Here is an 11,441-nt window from a genome sequence, read left to right as displayed (position 1 = left end):
GAAATCAATGTGTTTGTCTGACAAAAAAAAGAATAATAAAATAAACTGTTTTGAACAGAGTTGTTTGGTTTTCTTTTACTTGTGGGGGAGGACTGGAATTGGAGCCCCAGTAGCATAGTGATTCAGAGCTTGGCTGCTAACCAAAAGGTTGGCAGTTCGAATCCACCAGCCACTCCTTCAGGACCCTATGGGGCACTTTTACTCTGTCCTGTAGGGTCGCTGTGAGTCGGAATCAACTCCACTTGGCAATGGGTGTGTTTTTTTTTGTTGTTGTTGGTTTATTTGGGGGGGGTGTCACCACATCATATCTGCCTCCCGTCACCGCTGGGCCTGAGCGTTGGTCTCAGGGCTGCCAGCAAAAAGAAGCCCTTTCTCTGCCTCCAGGAAACTTGCAGAACCATTTTTTATGAAGTGATAACACTGAGGTGGAGAAGTAGGTCGAAGAAAGGCGTGGATTACCAGTGAAAGGCACCTCAGAACCCAAATGCACTGTGAGATCATAGACACCAGATGTGAAAGTGTGCTGAAGGAGCTAAGTGGCTTCCCCAGGATGCCAGCCTCAGCCTGTTATCAGAGCACCGAACCAAATTCCATGACCCTTGAAGAAGGGTCTGAAAGGGGCGACAGGAGGCCTGGCCTCCGGAGTTCAGAGTTTTGCCAAATAAAAAGATTTTTGTAGAATCATAAAATTTAAGGTGTAGAAATAGATCACCTTCTATACTGTCCACCTTCTCTCTGTGAAACAGTTGAGAGAAAACAACAGAACTGAGACACAGTTTGGTGAGGGCAAGTCTCAAGACCTGGCGGTAGCAGGAAGAGCCAAGGCACAATCTGAACCAGTGGAATTCTTGAGTTTTTAATCCTGGAAGATAAACAGCCAGGCCAAGAGTTTTATGAGGGATGAAGTGTGGGCCTGAGAGCTGTCCTCGTAGCTGCTTCCTTGAGGTTCCAGGAAAAGGTGTAGTCGCCAGGACGTAACTTTGTTTGGGTTTCTCCTCCAATTTCCTGGCTCCTGCTTATTCCAGCGTTATTTAAGGACATTCCTGCTGCTCTAAGGGCCTAGTCAAGAAAGTGGAAGATGCCCCTCTTTCTCTGAGGTTGGAGTCGGAAGCACTGGGCTCCAGGACCACCTCTTGTGTGTCCACAGGCAGAGCATTGACACTTTCCAGTGTCTCCATTACATAGTTTGAGGAGAAAGGAATCACTGCTGCCTGGAGAAAAATGAAAGATCAGTGACAGACGAGAAATCCCTCTCCAGGAACTTGAACCATGGAAAAGCCCATCTCATCCTCCTGACTGCTCAGCTCAAAGGGAGGTAAGGCACAAGGGGAGGAGCTTAAGGGGAAAGAGGGGGAACAGGAGCGCCAGCTGTAAGCCAGATGAGTCACACACTCATCCAATTTTGTGGGCTGTGAAAATATCTGTATTTTAATGCTCAGAGAGGGTAAGTACTTTGCCCAGGGTCAAACAGCTGTTGAGTAGCACAGTTGAGGTCTCATTTCTAAGACACCCTGTTTCCCCTGGGTTCAAGCCCAGTGACAAACATCAGTATCAGCCTTGGGTGTGCCTGGGGAGGTGTTGGGGGTGGCATCCAAGGTGGCTTCTTACCTAAGTTCCCACCGGAGCCAACCTAATACACCACAAAAAGAGGCAGAAAAATAACAATTTAGAGAAAACCAAACTCTCAGGGAGAAACTCTAAAAAATTAAATGGAAGACAATTTAAATCAGCAAAAACTAGGAAAAAGAAGAAAACAATGGAAGATAAAATAATAAAGTAGATTAGAGGAGTGAGAGCAAGTAAATTCATCATTACTCTATAAATATGAATGGATGGAATTTTCTACCATTACAAAATCGATTGTGTTCAGTTAAAAAAAAATTACATGCTGTCTTAGTTATCTAGGACTGCCATAACAGAAATACCACAAGTGGATGGCTTTAACGAACAAATTTATTCTCTTACAGTCTAGGAGGCTAGAAGTCCGAATTCAGGGTGCCAGCTCTAGGAGGAGGCTTTCTCTCTCTGTCAGCTCTGGGGGAAGGTCCTTGTCATCAATCTTCCCTTGGTCTAGGAGCTTCTCAGCGCAGGGACCTCAGATCCAAAGGGCGCACTCCACTCCTGGCACTTCTTTCTTGGTGGTAATGAGGTCCCTCTCCTCTCTGCTCAATTCTCTTTTATATCTCAAAAGAGATTGACTCAAGATACAACTTAATCTTGTAGATTGAGTTCTGCCTCAATTAACATAACTGCCTCTAATCTTGCCCCATTAACATCATAGAGGTAGGATTTACAACACGTAGGAAAATCGATCAAGTAACAAAATGGTGGATGATCACACAATACTCGGAATCAAGGCCTAGCCGAGTTGACACACATTTTGGGGGGACACAATTCAATCCAGAACATATGTTGTTTACAGAAGCACACTTACAGTGATAAAGAAGGTTGAAAATAAAGTGGGCGAAGAGAAAAACAGGCAAATGCAAACCAAAGAAAGGGAGCTTTTTCTTAAATTGGGTTGTTTGATTTCTTATTATTAAATTTTGAAAGTATGTGTTCTGGATACAAATCCTTTATCAGATATGTGTTTTCCAAATAGTTCCTCCTAGTCTTTAGATTTTCTCTTTATTCTCTTAATAATATCTTTTGCAGGTCAAAAATTCTTAATTTTTATGTAACCCAATTTATGAATTTTTATGAATTGGGCTTTTGATGTCACATCTAGGAAATGTTCCTAACTCAAGGGCACGAATATTTTCTCCTATATTTTCTCTAACTTTTCTAGTTTTGCATTAATTTTCATCTATGTGAGGTATAGGTTGAGGTTTATTTGTTTACTTGCTTGTTTTTTACTGAAGACCAATTGTTCCAGCAATTGTTGAAAAGAATCTTCTTTCTCCATTGAATTGTCTTTGTACCTCTGTCAAAAATCAGTTGACCAAATTTGTGTGGATCTTTCTGGATACTCTATTCTGTTCCATTAATCTGTCTATTTTTTGCCAGACCACACTGTGTCTGTAGTAAATCTTGAAATCAGGTAAAATGACTCCCCCAACTTTGGTGTTCTTTTTCAAATTGTTTTGACTATTCTAGTTCCTTCGTCTTTCCATATACATTTTAGAATGAGCTTATTGATTTCTACAAGAAAATCCCACTAGGATTTTGATTGGAATTGTATTGAATTTATAGATCAATTTCGGAAGATTGACATCTTAATAATATTGAGTCTTCCAGTCCCTAAACATGGGATATCTCTTCTACTTACTTCTATTTCTCTTTATCCTACCTTTCGTTTTCAGCAGTTTGAATACGACGTGTCTAGATGCGTACAGGCAGTCCCTGGATTACGAACCAGTCTGTCTTAAAGTCGAATTTGTAAATTAAGTTGGGACAGTTAAGTTTGTATCTAACGTCAGTTAGTCAAGTGTTTGTCTTAGTATATAGTGTACCTTTCTATGCATAAAAAACATTTAAGAAATACTTTCAGATACACTAAAACATCTTTAACATCATAATACAGCAATAATAATGTTTTGATGCTTGTTGAAAAGTAGCTCCTGTTTGTTATTAAGAGCCATTGTATGTACCTTCTCCCCAGTTGAAGAGATACCTACGGGGCAAATGTTACCCAAATACTCAGAAGATTCTGTTCTGTAAAATCTTTGAGACCAATAAGATACTTTATTATAGACTCTGAAGTAAAAAAATCTATGTTGTACCACCGGGAACATTTCTGCTGGGTTTTGAACCCTCCTCAGCAGAGGTGATGAAGGTTGGGGGCATGGGTAGGATGGTGCTGGGAACAGACAGATCATTTCCCCATCACCTCCGAACCAGAATTGTCAACCCCACGCACCAACTATGAGGCCCCTGCCTCAAGTTGCAAGGGAGGAAGTGCTGCTCAGGATGTGTTCAGAGCAAGCCTGGGTCCCAAGGTTTGAGAAGAGGACACTTGGGGAAATCCAAGTCCAAAGTTCCCCACAGACTCCTGGAAACCATATGGATACACAGAGGTCAGGAATCTAAGACTGCCCCCCACCCCAGCCACTGAAAGTCCAAGAACCACTACAGTGGTGAAATCTCGCATGTGTGAGGTAGGGGAAACAAGCCCAGAGAGGTGCTGCAATGGCCCTGGGCTGCACAGCACAGAGGGCCCGGAAGGATGAGGTGGGGCAGAGCTGGGTGACAGGGCATTGTGGAGCTCCAGCCATGTGCCCAGAGCGGCACACTGACCAGTTGTACTGGGAGAGCACATAGAGCACAGCACCTGCATCCCAGCCACCTGATGCCACCACCTGCAGCCCTGCCATTTGGAGTGGAGCAGCGATGCTTGGAGCACCCAGACAGTGGGGCCGGCCCTTTCCAAGCTCCTAGGGAGCCGGGTGCATGTGAGCTCTCTGCTCTCTGTTGTGGGTCTCAGCTGGGCCACCATGTCTCAGGGACCTACCCACCACCAGTGGCAGCCCAAGAACCCTCTACAGCACCTGTGCGTGCAGAAGTGTGGCCCATCATGGGAACCCGGGGCGCCAAACACCAGGTCAGTTTCTTCCTGATAGGTTTTATGGGGGTTGTACATAAATCAGATGTTCATAACCGAGGGACTGCCTGTACATGGTTTTGTTTTTTCCCTCTTTGCTTGTCCGTTTAGTTTATCCTGCTTGAGGTTTTCAGACCTTCTTGTATCTGTGGTTTGATGTCTTCAATTATTTTGAGGCAATTCTCACCCATTATCTCTTCAAATATTTCTTCTGCCCCATTCTCTTTATCTTCCAGAATTCCGATTACACGTATGTTCAACCATTGATAATGTTCCCTACCTCTTAAGATATACTTTTTCTTAGTATTTTTTCTCCTTGAGCTTCAGTTGGAGTAATTCTATCGACCTATCTTCAAGTTCACTAATTCCTTCCTCAACTGTGTTAAGTCTACTGATTAGCCTGTCAGAGGCATTCTTTATCTCTGCCCCTGCCCCCAGGATTTCCGTTTGATTTTCTTACAATTTTTCTCTCTCTACTGAAATTCCACATCTATTCATGTATGTTGTCCACCTTTTCCACTATACCTTTAACATATTAAACATGTTGCTGCTGTTAGGTGCCATCGAGTTGGTTCCAACTCATAGCGACCCCATGCACAACATAAGAAACACTGCCCGGTCCTATTCCATCCTCACAATCATTGTTATGCCTGAGCCCATTGTTGCAGCCACTGTGTCAATACATCTCATTGAGGGTTTTCCTCTGTTTCACTGACAATGTACTTTACCAAGCATGATGTCCTTCTCCAGGAACTGGTCCCTTCTGATAACATGTCCAAAGTATGTGAGACGAAGTCTCGCTATCCTTGCTTCTAAGGAGCATTCTGGCAGTACTTTTTCCAAGACAGATTTGTTCATTCTTCTGACAGTCCATGGTATATTCAATGTTCTTCACCAACACCATAATTCAAAGGCATCGATTTTTCTTTGGTCTTCCTTATTCAATGTTAAGCTTTCACATGCATATGAGGGTATTGAAACCATCATGGCTTGGGTCAGGGGCAGGCGCCCTTCCACTCTCCCACCTCCGTCTCTCATTTATTGGCTGAGACAAGTCTCGCCGAGCAGAACCTGGGGTTTCCACCTGGCAACAGAATGACTGCCCCTTGATCTATGTACATGTTCCTCATTAGCACAATTAAGTGTTCTGGAATTCCCATTCTTCAAAATGTTATTCATTATTTGTTATGATCCAAACAGTCGAATGTCTTTGCATAGTCAGTAAAAGATAGGTAAACATCTTTCTGGTATTCTATGCTTTCAGCCATGATACATCTGACATCAGCAATGATATCCCTTGTTCCACATCGTCTTCTGAATCTAGCTTGAATTTCTGGCAGTTCCCTGTCAATGTACTGCTGCAACCACTTTTGAATGCTTTTCAGCAAAATTTTACTTGTATGTAATATTAATGATATTGTTCGATAGTTTCTGCATTCAGCTGGATCACCTTTCTTTGGAATAGGCATAAATATGGATCTTTTCCAGTCAGTTGGCCAGATAGCTGTCTTCCAAATTTCTTGGCATAGGTGAGTGAGCACTTCCAGCACTGGATCCGTTTGTTGCAACATCTCAATTGGTATTTCCTTTTACTGAGATCCATGGATATCAGTTCACAAGATAGTCTCTGCTCTTCCACCCAGCCATATCTTTGGAAATTCAAATTTAGTAAGCCTGGCTTACTAAAAATAAAGAAAAGCAACTGGTGGAGTGATTTCCGTCAGGAATTTCTTTAAAGTGAATATTTGGTTTCGTGGGGAAGAAAACCCCAAAATCAAAGCAAGATATCTGCTATCAATTTCTCTCTTTGACAATTATTTATGCACACCTCTTATTCTAAGTCAAGGGTTTGCAAACTGGCCCATGAGCTACACCAGGCCTGCTGCTTGTTTTTATGGACTGTGAGCTAAGAACAGTTTTCACATTCTTAAATGGTTGAACTGAGATCAAAAGAAAAACAGTATTTCATTACATGAGAAAATTACATGGAATTCAAATTTCAGTGTTCATAAATAAAGTTTAATTGGAACACAGCCATGTTCCTTTGTTTACATATTATCTATGATTGCTTTTGTGCTGCAACAGCAGGGTTAAATAGTTGTGACAGAGACCATATGGACTGCAAAGTCTAAAATATTTACCATTTCGCCCTTTGATTGAGTCAATCTAGTCAGGAGTTGAGCTAGTTTTGGGTTTTTTTTGCTATAGATATCTTCAGTGACCACCAGCTTCGGATTCATCTAGCGTTGTCTTGTGCTGAGGGTGGAAGCTGGTCTGCCAGAGAGGTTTTCCTCTCAGATTTAGGCCTTCTCTGTGTGCCTGCGCTGGAGTCCTGTGCCCCTGAGTGTCAGAGACCTTGCCTCTCCTCCAGCCGTGGGAGATTTCCAGTGATCTGGGCCCAGGATTGTTTCCTCCCCCAGCAGGTGAAGGCTTTTATTCCATGGGGAGAAAAACTCAGCCTTCGTGGTTTTCTAGGCAGCAGGAAGGATGACATAACAAAGAAGGCCGTGCTCCTATTTAAGGACGTTTCCTGAAAATTGCAGACAGCGCTTGTACTCATATCCTATTGGCCAGAACTTAGTCACATGGTGATACTTAGCAACAAGGGTGGTTAGGAAATCGTTTTTTTTCCAGGTGTCCATGAGCACAGCTAAAGATGCAGTTCTATTTTTGAGAAAAGAAGGCCTGGTGGTGCAGTGGTTGAGTGCTTGGCTGCTGTCTTAGTCATCTAGTGCTACTATAACAGAAATACCACAAGTGGATGGCTTTAACAAAGAGAAATTTATTTCTTCACAGTAAAGTAGGCTACAAGTCCAAATTCAGGGCGTCAGCCCCAGGGGAATGCTTTCTCTCTTTGTCGGCCTTCTCATTAACGTTCTCTTGGACTAGGAGCTTCTCCGTTTAGGGACCGGGGTCCAAAGGACTCGCTCTGCTCCCGGCACTACTTTCGTGGTGGTATGAGGTCCCCATGTCTCTCCACTCACTTCTCTCTTTTATATCTCAAGAGATTGCCTCAGGACACAATCCAATCCTGTAGATTGAGTCCTGCCTCACTAACACAACTGCGGCCCATCCTCCCTCATTAACATCATAGAGGCAGGATTTACAACATATTGGAAAATCACACAATACCAGGAATCATGGCCCAGCCAAACTGGCACACACATTTTTGGGGGGACATAATTCAATCCATGACAGCTGCTAACCAAAAGGTCGGCAGTACAAAGCCACCTGCAGGAGCTCTGTGGGAGAAAGATGTGGCAGTCTGCTTCCATAAAGATTTACAGCCTTGGAAATCCTATGAGGCAGTTCTCCTCTGTCCTACAGTTTCACATGGAGTGAGAATCAACTTGGCAGCAATGGGTTTGGTTTTTGAGTTTTTATTTGTGAGGAAGAAGAAAAATGGGTATTTGGGGACACATAACATTTTTGCCACTTTTTGAAAGAAGGCTAAGAACAAATAAAATAAAGACATACACAAGATCCTTATAATATCCCTGAGTGGCAGGCAGATCAGGGTTCCTCATTAGGATAGAACACTGCCTCGAAAGCCCTGGCCCCGTTTTGGTTTATCTGGACTGTTTGGCTCCATAAACTCCCTGACTTGACAGGTTAACTCCAGTCCAGACTCATCTGGATGCTTGACTCATCCCTGGTCCTAATCAACGTGCACGTAATCAGTTGCAGTGAATACTATGTCGATGCTTAAGAATAATTAATAAACTCATGCAATGAATAAGTGAATTTGCACTGAATATAAGTGTTATAATTATGTCAAATCAAGCTACACATAGAACATAGGAAAATCTTTGGGGAGATGTACCAAGCCCTTTGGTTTTATTGAGGAAGAATCATTCAAATCACAACACGTGATAGCTGAAAGAGACCTCTGAGATCATCTAGTCTAGGTCCTTCACTTAACAGATGAGATGACCGAAGATCAAAGAGAAGTGAAAGGTCACATAGCAAGTTAGGAGTAAGTGGGGGAACCACTGTCTTTTGAGTTAAAGGCAGGGAGGAGGCAGGGAGCCTCCTGGTCTTTGCGAGAGGGAGGTGGCATAGTGGAGGAAGAGCACTGGGCTTGCCTCTACTGCTAACTAGCCATGTGACATAACTAGCGAGTGTGACTCTCTCCCTCTCTGCCAATTGCCCTGCCTCTTTCTCAGGGACTAAATCAGCTGAAAGGGTAACCACTCTTTACGAAACATTAAACCTTTTTGCTAGATACAGGTTTATTAGTTTGGATGCCAGGAATGATGGCGACTCGGTGACCACTGAGGTGAGGACTGGGACCACCTTAGGAAGACGCTGAGCTGTGGGAACCCTCCTGTCACCCAGGGCTTGCTTCCTTCCATTCTCTGAAGATAAGGCCCAGGGCACAGCCTCAGAGCAGTAAGACAGGCAGAGGCCAAGAGCACCCTAACTCCTCCGCCTGGAGCTTTGTGCCCTTAACAGGAAGCTGCCGTCTCCCATATCTCCCACAGCTTCTGGATCCAGTCAGCATCTAATCAGAAACTCAGAAGCCACACCCACTGGTTATGTGAATAGAGATAACTTAATATTAAGATTTGGTTATAAACCTCTGAGAGACATTGTTAGAATGATTCTTGGGGAGGGGAGCAGCAGAGGTTCAAAAAAAAAAAAAAAAAGCCAGAGACTAGAACCTACTGCTTCTACCAGGGTAGAGAGCCATTTCTGAGGCAAGCTGGCTGGAACGGGAAGAAGAGCGTTCTTCTCTCCTCCAGTGACCCTATGTACAGAAGAAGGAAACACTGCCCAGTCGTGTGCCATCCTCACAATAGCTGTTACGCTTGAGCCCATTGTTGCAGCCACTGCGTCAGTCCATCTTTTTGAGGGTCTTCCTCTTTTCTCTGGCCCTCTACTTTACCAAGCATAATGTCCTTCTCCAGGGACTGATTCCTCCTAATAACATGTCCAAAGTATGTGAGATGTAGTCTCACCATTTTTGCTTCCAAGAAGCATTCTGATTATACTTCTTCCAAGTCAGATTTGTTCGTTCTTTTATTCAATATTCTTCACCAACACCACGATTCAAAGTTGTCAATTCTTCTCTGGTCTTCCTTATTCATCGTTCAGTTTTCGTATGCATGTGAGGCAATTGAAAACACCATGGCTTGAATCAGGCGCACCTTAGTCTTCAAGGTGACATCTTTTCTTTTCAACACTTTAAAGAGATCTTTTGCAGCAGATTTGCCCAATGCAATGAGTCTTTTGATTTCCTGACTGCTGCTTCCATGAATGTTGATTGTGGATCCAAGTAAAATGAAATCCTTGACAACTTCAGTCTTTTCTCCGTTTATCATGATGTTGCTTATGGGTCCGGTTGTGAGGATTTTTATTTTCTTTATGGTGAGGTGTAATCCATACTGAAGGCTGTAGTCTTTGATCTTTGTCAGTAAGTGCTTCAAGTCCTCTTCACTTTCAGCAAGCAAGGTTGTGTCATCTACATATCACAGGTTGTTAATGAGTCTTCCGCCAATCTTGATGCCCCGTTCTTCCTCATATAGTCCAGCTTCTTGGAGTATTTGCTCAGCATACAGATTGAATAGGTATGGTGAAAGTATACAACCCTGACGCACACCTTTCCTGACTTTAAAACACGCAGTATTCGCTTGTTCTGTTCGAATGACTGCCTCTTGATCTATGTACAGGTTCCTCGTGAGCACAATCAAGTGTTCTAGAATTCCCATTCTTCACAATGTTATCCATAATTTGTTGTGATCCTCTCAGTCGAATGCCTTTGCATAATCAATAAAAGACAAGTAAACATCTTTCTGGTATTCTCTGCTTTCAGCCGAGATCCATCTGACATCAACAATGATATCCCTCATTGCACGTCCTCTTCTGAATCCGGCTTGAATTTTTGGCAGTTCCCTGTTGATATATGCCACCTGAATCTAGAGACCATCTCAAGAACAGATTTGATGCTTGAACGCTAATGACTGAAGACCAGACTCACACTCAACTCTTGCTCACTCACATTCATTGTCCCTCTCACACTTACCTCCTCAGTTTTATATACTTACTCCTTTTTCTCTTCCCCCTACACACTCACACTCACATATACTCACTCTCTCTTACACTATCACTATCACTTCTCCACTCTCGCTGCCTTCCTCACTCTCACTCACTCAAAATCACACTGCTCCCTCTCTCTTCGCTCGGTCAATTGCGCTTCCTCTCTCACATCCGCTTAGAGTCACACTGACATATCCACACTTGCTCATTCACTCCTCCCTCAAGCAAAGAGAGCTAGTCAGACATTCTCATCTCACCCTCTTCCCTACATTGCCCACTTACTGTATAGCCCCAGCATGCTATGGGGCCCCAAGACACTTTAACTGGGAATATCTGCTCCCCAGGGACTACCTGCCCCACTCCCAGCCCTCAGCTGGGTGATGCTCCATTTTGCTCTTCCAGGAACCGCAGCCAGTCCTCCATTTCTTCACTCCTGTCTTCTCCCAACTCCCAAGACATTCCAAAGATTGCTGAAGATACCCCCTAGCAGCCTATTTTGATTTCAAATGTCCCTGCCCATTCCCAGAGAACCTCCTCTTGCTTCTGCCTGGAGCCACAGCCTCTCCTCAGGCTAAAGAGAAATCCTCCTTTCCTGCCCACCCCACCCTTTGGCTCCCAGATTTGGGGGTAGCTCTGCTAACCCTTCAATTCAATTCAACACCTGTGTTTTGGGGTCTGTTTTTTTCCCTGGAACAGTGCTCAGCCTTTTTTGGTTTCAGCTGATGCCGATCCCTCTGGAAATAGTCCTAACTATCATTTATTGAGCATTTACAATATGTTACACACGGTGCTAAGCAGTTTCTTTACATAACTGAAGATCTTAGGAGTGGTCTAAGAGGAGGCTCTAGCTGAATGCTTCCGG

At 43.6% G+C, this 11,441-nt stretch overlaps 1 protein-coding gene across 2 annotated transcripts in view; it reads left to right on the top strand.

Moving 5' to 3' along the window:
- Positions 1-11,441, top strand: part of MSI2 (musashi RNA binding protein 2) — a 496,891-nt gene that overhangs the window by 459,898 nt on the left and 25,552 nt on the right. Inside the window, exon 14 of one of the 2 annotated variants that reach the window (XM_004377894.3) lies at positions 1-59. This exon is cut by the window's left edge and continues 5,038 nt beyond it. The exons of the other annotated variant lie outside the window; for it this stretch is intronic. The gene's annotated coding sequence lies outside the window, so the exon portion shown is untranslated. Of the gene's footprint in view, positions 60-11,441 lie in introns of those variants that run through there. 2 annotated transcript variants of the gene reach the window in all.

The sequence above is a fragment of the Trichechus manatus genome, unplaced genomic scaffold (assembly GCF_000243295.1).
Source record: "Trichechus manatus latirostris isolate Lorelei unplaced genomic scaffold, TriManLat1.0 scaffold00054, whole genome shotgun sequence".
Classification (NCBI taxonomy): domain Eukaryota; kingdom Metazoa; phylum Chordata; class Mammalia; order Sirenia; family Trichechidae; genus Trichechus; species Trichechus manatus.
The sequence above is the reverse complement of the archived record's forward strand: the minus strand, read 5'-3'. Positions and strand labels throughout refer to the sequence as shown.